This window comes from Podarcis vaucheri (genome assembly GCF_965113315.1).
Source record: "Podarcis vaucheri genome assembly, chromosome: 9".
NCBI lineage: Eukaryota > Metazoa > Chordata > Lepidosauria > Squamata > Lacertidae > Podarcis > Podarcis vaucheri.
Genome location: NC_138767.1, coordinates 72,763,173 through 72,771,730, shown reverse-complemented (window position 1 = coordinate 72,771,730; position 8,558 = coordinate 72,763,173). Strand labels below are relative to the sequence as shown.

Sequence of the window (8,558 nt, the reverse complement as noted above, 5' to 3'; positions counted from 1 at the left end):
GCAGACAATCCAATTGCTTGCTGAAACTGAGCATTTGTAGGAGAAAATTATGTCAGGCTTCAATCCTTGAGACTTTTACTAGGGAGTAAGATCTGCTTCTGATTAAATTTACTGCCAATGCGTAATATGGTGATTTACTTTGACTGCAGTCTGATACTCACTTTTCTGGAAGCAAGTCCCATTGACATATGCAGAATTGCACTGTAAATTGGGCTAATCTGTAACTAGTCTTCCAGTTCCAGATACAGGGGGTTGGACTAGATGACCCTCGGGGTACCTTCCAACTCTACAATTCTACGAAAAATATGTGTGTGTTTTTGCAGGAAGAGGTGGGGTTTTGTTTTTTTCTTCCACCCTACACTCCATCAACCATCAGTTTAAAGACAAAAAAGATAGATGGCTTTCAGTTGTCTGTTTGTATTTGAGCAGGGGGGAAAACCCTGGCAGCACTTCAAACCCTCAGACATCTTTAGGGCAGGGAGAGATAAACAGAAGCTCACTTATCTTCTCAGGAAATTTCAACCTGTTTTCCCCTTATTTTAGCACTTCTAACTTTCTTTCATCAAGTCTGGTTTACTTGCCTGTGTACATGATATCCAGGCATCAACAACAGCTCACTTCAAAGACTCTTTCTTGTTTTGTTTTCCCCTTTGAAGGGAATATTGAAGTTGTCGTTCTAGCAAGGAGAGGATAAAAGTCCTGTACTTAGGAAGGACCGATCTTCAGCTGTTACCATTCAACAGGATATGAGCCAGTGTGGTGTTTGGTGTCTGCAGTGTTGGACTCGAACCCGCAGCAAACAGTAATAATAATAATAATATATAATAATAATAACAACAACAACAACTTATTATTTGTACCCCGCCCATCTGGCTGGGTTTCCCCGGCCACTCTGGGCGGCTTCCACAAAGACCAAAAATACACTAATATGTCATACATTAAAAACTTCCCTGAACAGGGCTGCCTTAAGATGTCTTCTGAATGTCAGGTAGTTGTTTATCTCTTTGTCATCTGATGGGAGGGTGTTCCACAGGGCAGGCGCCACTACTGAGAAGGCCCTCTGCCTGGTTCCTTGTAGCTTTGCTTCTCACAATGAGGGAACCGCCAGAAGGCCCTCGGCACTGGATCTCAGTGTCCGGGTAGAACGATGGGGGTGGAGACGCTCCTTCAGGTATACAGGACTGAGGCCATTTAGGGCTTTAAAGGTCAACACCAACACTTTGAATTGTGCTCAGAAACGTGCTGGGAGTCAATGTAGGTCTTTCAAGACCGGTGTTATGTGGTCTCGGCGGCCACTCCCAGTCACCAGTCTAGCTGCCGCATTCTGGATTAGTTGTAGTTTCCGGGTCACCTTTAAAGGTAGCCCCACATAGAGCGCATTGCAGTAGTCCAAGCGGGCAATAACTAGAGCATGCACCACTCTGGCGAGACAGTCCGCGGGCAGGTAGGGTCTCAGCCTGCGTACCAGATGGAGCTGGTTGACATCTGCCCTGGACACAGAATTGACCTGCACCTCCATGGACAGCTGTGAGTCCAAAATGACTCCCAGGCTGCACACCTGGTCCTTCAGGGGCACAGTTACCCTATTCAGGACCAGGGAATCCTCCACACCCACCCGCCTCCTGTCTCCCAAAAACAGTACTTCTGTCTTGTCAGGATTCAACCTCATTCTGTTAGCCGCCATCCATCCTCCAACTGCCTCCAGACACTCACACAGGACCTTCACCGCCTTCACTGGTTCTGATTTGAAAGAGAGGTAGAGATTTGAAAGAGACGTAGTGCATTCAAAGTCAAATGTCATACCACTGGGTGGCCTCGGATGAATCGCTCTCAACCAAATGTACCTCGCAGGGCTGTTGTCAGTGGGATAAACCTGAAACATGCCACCTTGTTTATTGGTGGAAAGATAGCATACACAGAAAGGTTGCGGTGGGCAGCTGTTTCCATTTTGAGGGGAGCATTCCCTTGGAGATAATCTGACAGGGACCAAACGCCAGTGGTGGGCGGAACCAGAACCAGTGATAAGCAGGAGATGGGAACAAACACTTTCTGGATTAACGACTATGGAATACAAACTGCCATGTTTCAATTTTTATAACGCCTACCTCCGCGGGGAGAAAAGCAATGACAAACCTAGACAGCATCTTAAAAAGCAGAGACATCACCTTGCCAACAAAGGTGTAAAAGCTATGGTCTTCCCAGTAGTGATGTATGGAAGTGAGAGCTGGACCATAAAGAAGGCTGATCGCTGAAGAATTGATGCTTTTGAATTATGGTGTTGGAGGAGACTATTGAGAGTCCCATGGACTGCAAGAAGATCAAACCTCTCCATTCTTAAGGAAATCAGCCCTGAGTGCTCACTGGAAGGACAGATCCTGAAGCTGAGGCTCCAATACTTTGGCCACCTCATGAGAAGAGAAGACTCCTGGAAAAGACCCTGATGTTGGGAAAGATGGAGGGCACAAGGAGAAGGGGACGACAGAGGACGAGATGGTTGGACAGTGTTCTCGAAGCTACCAGCATGAGTTTGACCAAACTGCGGGAGGCAGTGGAAGACAGGAGTGCCTGGCGTGCTCTGGTCCATGGGGTCACGAAGAGTCGGACACGACTAAACAACTAAACAACAACAACAACAACAGAATTCCCCATTCTATGCAAGTCCACTCCAAAGCAAGGGTTTGAGAGGGTTATTCGCAAATAAGTAGACATGAGATTTTAATTAGTTGCTTAGTGCAACAGACGGACACTGCTACTATTCTGAAAAGCAAGTGAAAGTGATTCCTTTCTGTCTTTAGTGAGCCAGGGAGGCAAGAAAGTGGAAAGAACAAACAAGAAGGAAGGAATTCTGGTAGGATGGGGAAATGGGACTGCTTCCGAAGGCTGCAAGGCTGCAGGGACTGTGTGAAATGAAGTCAGAGATGCATGTCGCCCATCCTGAGAGTTAGAGAATTGATTCTCATCCCACTTTCTCCCGAATGATTACATTTCTCTGCTCTTTCAGTGCTTACCCGTTTATTGTTTTCTGCAAGCCAAGACCCATAGAAGGCAAGACCCATAGAAGTCAATCTGGCACATTAAATCTGGGAGCCGTGGGATTCAATCCCTGCTCAGGTATGACACTCACTGGGTGACCTTACAACCTGCCTGACTGGATCAAGGAAGAGGGCCTTTTCTCTACTGAACAAACGTTGAAGCGCCCTCCCAAGGGAATGCAGATTTGCTGCCTCTCTAATGTTCTTTTGCCACACTGGGAAGCCCTTGCTTAATTGTTTTAAATACCTTTGAAGCTGTTTCTAAGTCTTTAATTTGGCTGTTTTAATTTCTGCTGCTTTTAGGTTTTTGGTCATTTTAATGGCAGTTCATTTTAGCTGATCAATGCTCTGAAGAAAGGCAGATTTTTTTTAAAAAAAAGTAATTTAATTACGGTAAATAAATCACAGAGCTGTTGTGAGATAAAATAGGATATCTCGTATGTGTTGAACTCCATAGACAAATGTCAAAAGTATACTATTAAGGCTGTGTAAACCTACAGGCGGGGACGAGGGTGGTGCTCTGGGTTAAACCACAGAGCCTAGGACTTGCCGATCAGAAGGTCGGCGGTTCGAATCCCCATGACGGAGTGAGCTCCCGTTGCTCGGTCCCTGCTTCTGCCAACCTAGCAGTTTGAAAGCACGTCAAAGTACAAGTAGACAAATAGGTACCGCTCCAGCGGGAAGGTAAACGGCGTTTCCGTGTGCTACTCTGGTTCGCCAGAAGCAGCTTAGTCATGCTGGCCACATGACCCGGAAGCTGTACGCTGGCTCCCTTGGCCAGTAAAGTGAGATGAGCACCGCAACCCCAGAGTCGGTCACGACTGGACCTAATGGTTAGGGGTCCCTTTACCCTTTACCTTTAAACCTATAGGTAGCTGGAGTAAGTTCCATTGAACGTAGACTACTTCTGAGTAGACTGCCATAGGAATGTGCTGAAAAATATCAAGGGCCATCTCAGGAAAAATTATCCATTTAATACACATTCTAAACATATGGAAGAACAGTGTTAGTTAGCTTTCTAAATAGGTGCAAAGAGGTGGCCACTTTGTATGACTATTACCCTAAGTAAAAATAATCACAGCAGACCCATTGAAATTTAACAGCTGCATCTAAAAGTTATTCTGTTTGTGCAAGGATTTCCATATGCATAACCTAATTTCCCCTCCTCCTCCATTCACACACCCTAAAATATGTCTTTTTTTGGGGGGGGGGTCTCCACTGTCTGGAGCAAACCTGAGAGTGCACAGGGGCGTAAAGGAAGACAAGAGGCTGGAGAAGTTTCATTGCGCAAGCAGAAAAAGGCTGACTTTGTTGCATAGAAGTCAATGGATTTAAGACCATTAATTTAAATGGGTGTGCTCCACAGATGGCAATGAGTTAGAGATCACCTTTAGGCAATTGCGAACCACCCTTCATAAAAATAAATAAATTGAATAACAAAAAATCCCAGGGCAGTTTATAATCTAAAACAACACAACTCTTTAAATTATTAAAGGTAGGTTTCTGAAACCACCCTACGTACAATTTCGCTTGTGGGTTTCCCAGAGGCATCAGGTTGGTTAACTGTTGGGAACAGACTGTTTGTATGACTTTTTAGAAAAGGACCTTCTGAAGAACTCTGTATGGAGGTACATTTTTTGTTGAGGCACAACGAGTGGGAAGGTGATTAATTACATGAGCCTCCGAGTATTGTCCTAATAAGAGACAATTCCATTTTCCTTTTCTAGCGAGGAATCCTATTCGGAATAAGGGAATTTCCCTTAAAAAAGGGGAGACGCTATGGTAACTTCTGTGGACTGGTCACGTTGTGCAGATGCCTGATTATTGTCTTCCAAACAACTAGAGTCATACCTTGAGTTGAATGTGCTTCCGGTTGAGCGCGTTCGAGTTGCACTCCGTGGCAACCCGGAAGTAATGGAGCGCATTACTTTCGGATTTCGCCGCTTGCGCATGCGCAGATGCTTGAAATGACATCACACGCATGCGCGGAAGCGGCGAAGCGCACCATTGTGTCTTGCATTAGGTTCGGGATGCGAATGGGGCTCCGGAATGGATCCCGTTCGCATCCCGAGGTACCACTGTACTCTATTTCGAACTTAAAAATGGAAAGCGTAATGTTGGTGGTCAACAAAAGAGGTTTAAATACTGTCTCTAGGCAGATCTAAAAAAATGTAGTATAAACACCAACAACTTGGAAACACTGGCCGGCTCGACTGCAAGCAGAATCCAGGTCTTGCACCTGTGGTTTGCGATGGGTTTAGAAACGCCGAATTCTGCACAGGGCTTGGCTGCGAGTTAACCAAACAAATCCGGAACACAAATCCGGAATCTGAAGCGTCAAAGTTAATTTCAAAGAAGAAGAAAAGAAGCCGGGGCATTCTGGGAGTTGTAGTTTTACCTACTGCCCCTTATCTCATTTGTGGATCATGGGGGAGTGAAAGAACTGCCGTTTGCGCCACGTTTGCTTTGCGTTTTGCAGCGAGCGCACAGATCTGTGGCCGTGCATTGATCGGTTCTCTTCCACAGTGGGAAGTGCGGGGAAGAGAGAGAGAGAGAGAGAGAGAGAGAGGCGGGACTTGGAAGGAGCTCGTGTCGGGTTTACAGGCTTGCAGGGTAAGCAGAGGCGGTCTGTGCTGGCAGTCTGTGGTGAGCAGGCTTAAAGAGCAGCATTGACCGGAAGCCCGTTGCAACGTGCGATGGCTGAAACGATGCAGCCCTTGAATCGCTATCCGCACACTTTGCAGCCCTCTCAGACTGCGTGCCATGAGATTCTCGATTCCTTATTTGCTTTCCTCCCAGCCTTGCAGCAGCAATGAGTTGCCAGAGCCTCTGCGGAGCTTTTGTTGTTTATCCTTCCCCCTCTAGAACTTATTTCCTCCCGCGGCGCAGCTCAAAGCTCTCTTTGGGAATGGTGTGGGAAGTGGGAACGCCTTGCAAAAACTTTTTGCAGGAAATGGTCTGGAAACCAAGTCTGATGAGGAACGGTTGAGGGAAGTGGGTATGTTTTGCCTGGAAAAGAGACTTGCAAAACATGGGCTCTGTGACTGAGCTGCAATCTGTTCCAAAGGGTTCATTCTCCTTGTTGCAGTCCTTTGCCCCCCTCCAAAAACGCAGAAGTTGTTTTTATTTAATGTAGAATTCCAGAACACCAAATCGTAACCCTAGACAAAGGCAAAACGTTCTTTCCTTCATAGGGATGTACTAAAATTACAGACAGGTTCTATTTATTGGCAAATGAATCATGGGATGATGATGATGATGATGATGATGATGATGATAATAATAATAATAATAATAATAATAATAATAATAATAATAATAATATTTTGTACCCCGCCTGTCTGACTCAGTTGTCCCAGCCTCTCTGGGTGGCTTCCAGCAAACATGAAAGCATAATAAAACACCTAACACAAAAAACTTCGCATACAGGGCTGCCTTCATCTGTCTTCTAAAAGTTGTATAGTTACTCCTTGACATCTGACGGGAGGGCATTCCACAGGGCAGGCGCCACCACCGAGAAGGCCCTCTACCTGGTTCCCTGTAGCTTCACTTCTCTCAGTGAGGGAACCGCCAGAAGGCCTTCAGTGCTGGATCTCCATCAATCAAATCTTTATTAGAGTCATAGACCAGCATAAGTAGGGTGGGGTACTATAATTTAAAATCTGTAATATGCTTTGGAAAACTAAAATGATCAAAACAGAAGGTATATGTAAAAGACTATAAGAATCTAAAATGATCTAAAAGAAGGGTTAGGAGCATTAAACGGATGTGGAAGAGCATAAAAGGTTAGTATATATGGCTATCAATTTACAAAGCACTCTGATATGAGTGTTCATTAAATCTAGTTTGTGGCACAGGTCATCATCAGACGAATTTTGAACGCTGCTCTGCAGAACCTGGCAATATTGTATGTTGTAGAAAGGTTGGTATCTGAAAGTAGCAGGGAGGTATAGAATTGTCCTGTGCGCCCTGGGGGCTTATGGAGTAGAGGGAAGATGAGGCTAATATGAATGATACTGGATTTCAGTATCCAGGCTGAACAATAGGTGTGGAGATGCTGCTTCAGGTATACTGGGCTGAGACCGTTTAGGGCTCTAAAAGTCAACACCAACACTTTGAATTGTGCTCGGAAATGTACTGGGAGCCAATGTGGGTCTTTCATGATCGGTGTTATGTGGTCTTGACGGCCACTCCCAGTCAGCAGTCTAGCTGCCACATTCTGGATTAGTTGTAGTTTCTGGGTCACCTTCAAAGGTAGCCCCACATAGAGCGCATTGCAGTAGTCCAAGCAGGGGATAACCAGAGCATGCACCACTCTGATGAGACAGTGTGCAGGCAGATAGGGTCTCAGCCTGCGTACCAGATGGAGCTGATAGACAGCTGCCCTGGACACAGAATTGACCTGTGCCTCCATGGACAGCTGTAAGTCCAAAATGACTCCCAGGCTGCTCACCTAGTCCTTCAGGGACACAGTTACAGATAGTTACAGAAGTTACAGTTACAGATAGTTACAGATAGTTACAGAAGTTACAGTCACAGTTACAGTTACAGAAGCTGCTGAATTGCAACTCATTACCAAACTTAAAACCATGGAGAGACCTGGTTTGAACAAAGACATTGGATTCTTATCCCATTATACATGACTAAGCCATTTCTCACCCTCTCACCCCTTGCCTCTTCCTGTAAGACCTATTACAGTCGTTAAGAGTCGTCAACAGGCTCATCTCAGCTATCTGCCAATCTCCCATTCCCACCACCCTTCTGAGTAATACCCCTCCCCACCTTCTCACTATATAGAAGGATCTGGCAACTTCTGTTTCAGTGTATCTGAAGAAGTGTGCATGCACACGAAAGCTCATACCAAGAACTAACTTAGTTGGTCTTTAAGGTGCTACTGGAAGGAATTTTTTTATTTTGACTTCAGGGACACAGTTACCCCATTCAGAACCAGGGAATCTCCCACACCTGCATACCCTCTGTCCCCCAGAAACAGTATTCCTGTCTTATTGGGATTCAACGTCAATCTGTTAGCCATCATCCATCCTCCAACCATAGGGCTATGAAGGTAATTGGGCATCTTTCACCTTCTAACTATACAGTGGTACCTTGGGTTACATACTTAATTTGTTCTGGAGGTCCGTACTTAAGCTGAAACTGTTCTTAACCCGAAGCACCACTTTAGCTAATGGGGCCTCCTGCTGCTGCCGCGCCACCAGAGCATGATTTCTGTTCTCATCCTGAAGCAAAGTTCTTAACCTGAAGCACTATTTCTGGGTTAGCGGAGTCTGTAACCTGAAGCGTATGTAACCTGAAGCATATGTAACCTGAGGTACCACTGTACACGGCAAGGTCCAGATGCGAATCAGCCTCTGTTTTTTTCGCGTGGTGCACCATTACAACATACTGATTTGGTTTGTTCTGCTCTGTTTTAATGGAACCACTGAACCTTTTAGAGTTTCTGCTGTGGTGTAAATATAGAGGGGTGGGGGAAGAGGGGTCCCTAGTGCAGAGAATGCAGTTACCCCC

General features: G+C 45.6%; 1 protein-coding gene across 6 annotated transcripts in view; it reads left to right on the top strand.

Moving 5' to 3' along the window:
- The first annotated feature begins 5,450 nt into the window (after positions 1 to 5,450).
- LOC309540506 (cytosolic beta-glucosidase-like) overlaps positions 5,451 to 8,558 on the top strand; it is a 111,786-nt gene continuing 108,678 nt past the window's right edge. For all 6 annotated transcript variants that reach the window (XR_014223328.1, XR_014223329.1, XR_014223330.1 and 3 more), the window contains exon 1: positions 5,451 to 5,645. The gene's annotated coding sequence lies outside the window, so the exon portion shown is untranslated. The remainder of the gene's footprint in view (positions 5,646 to 8,558) is intronic.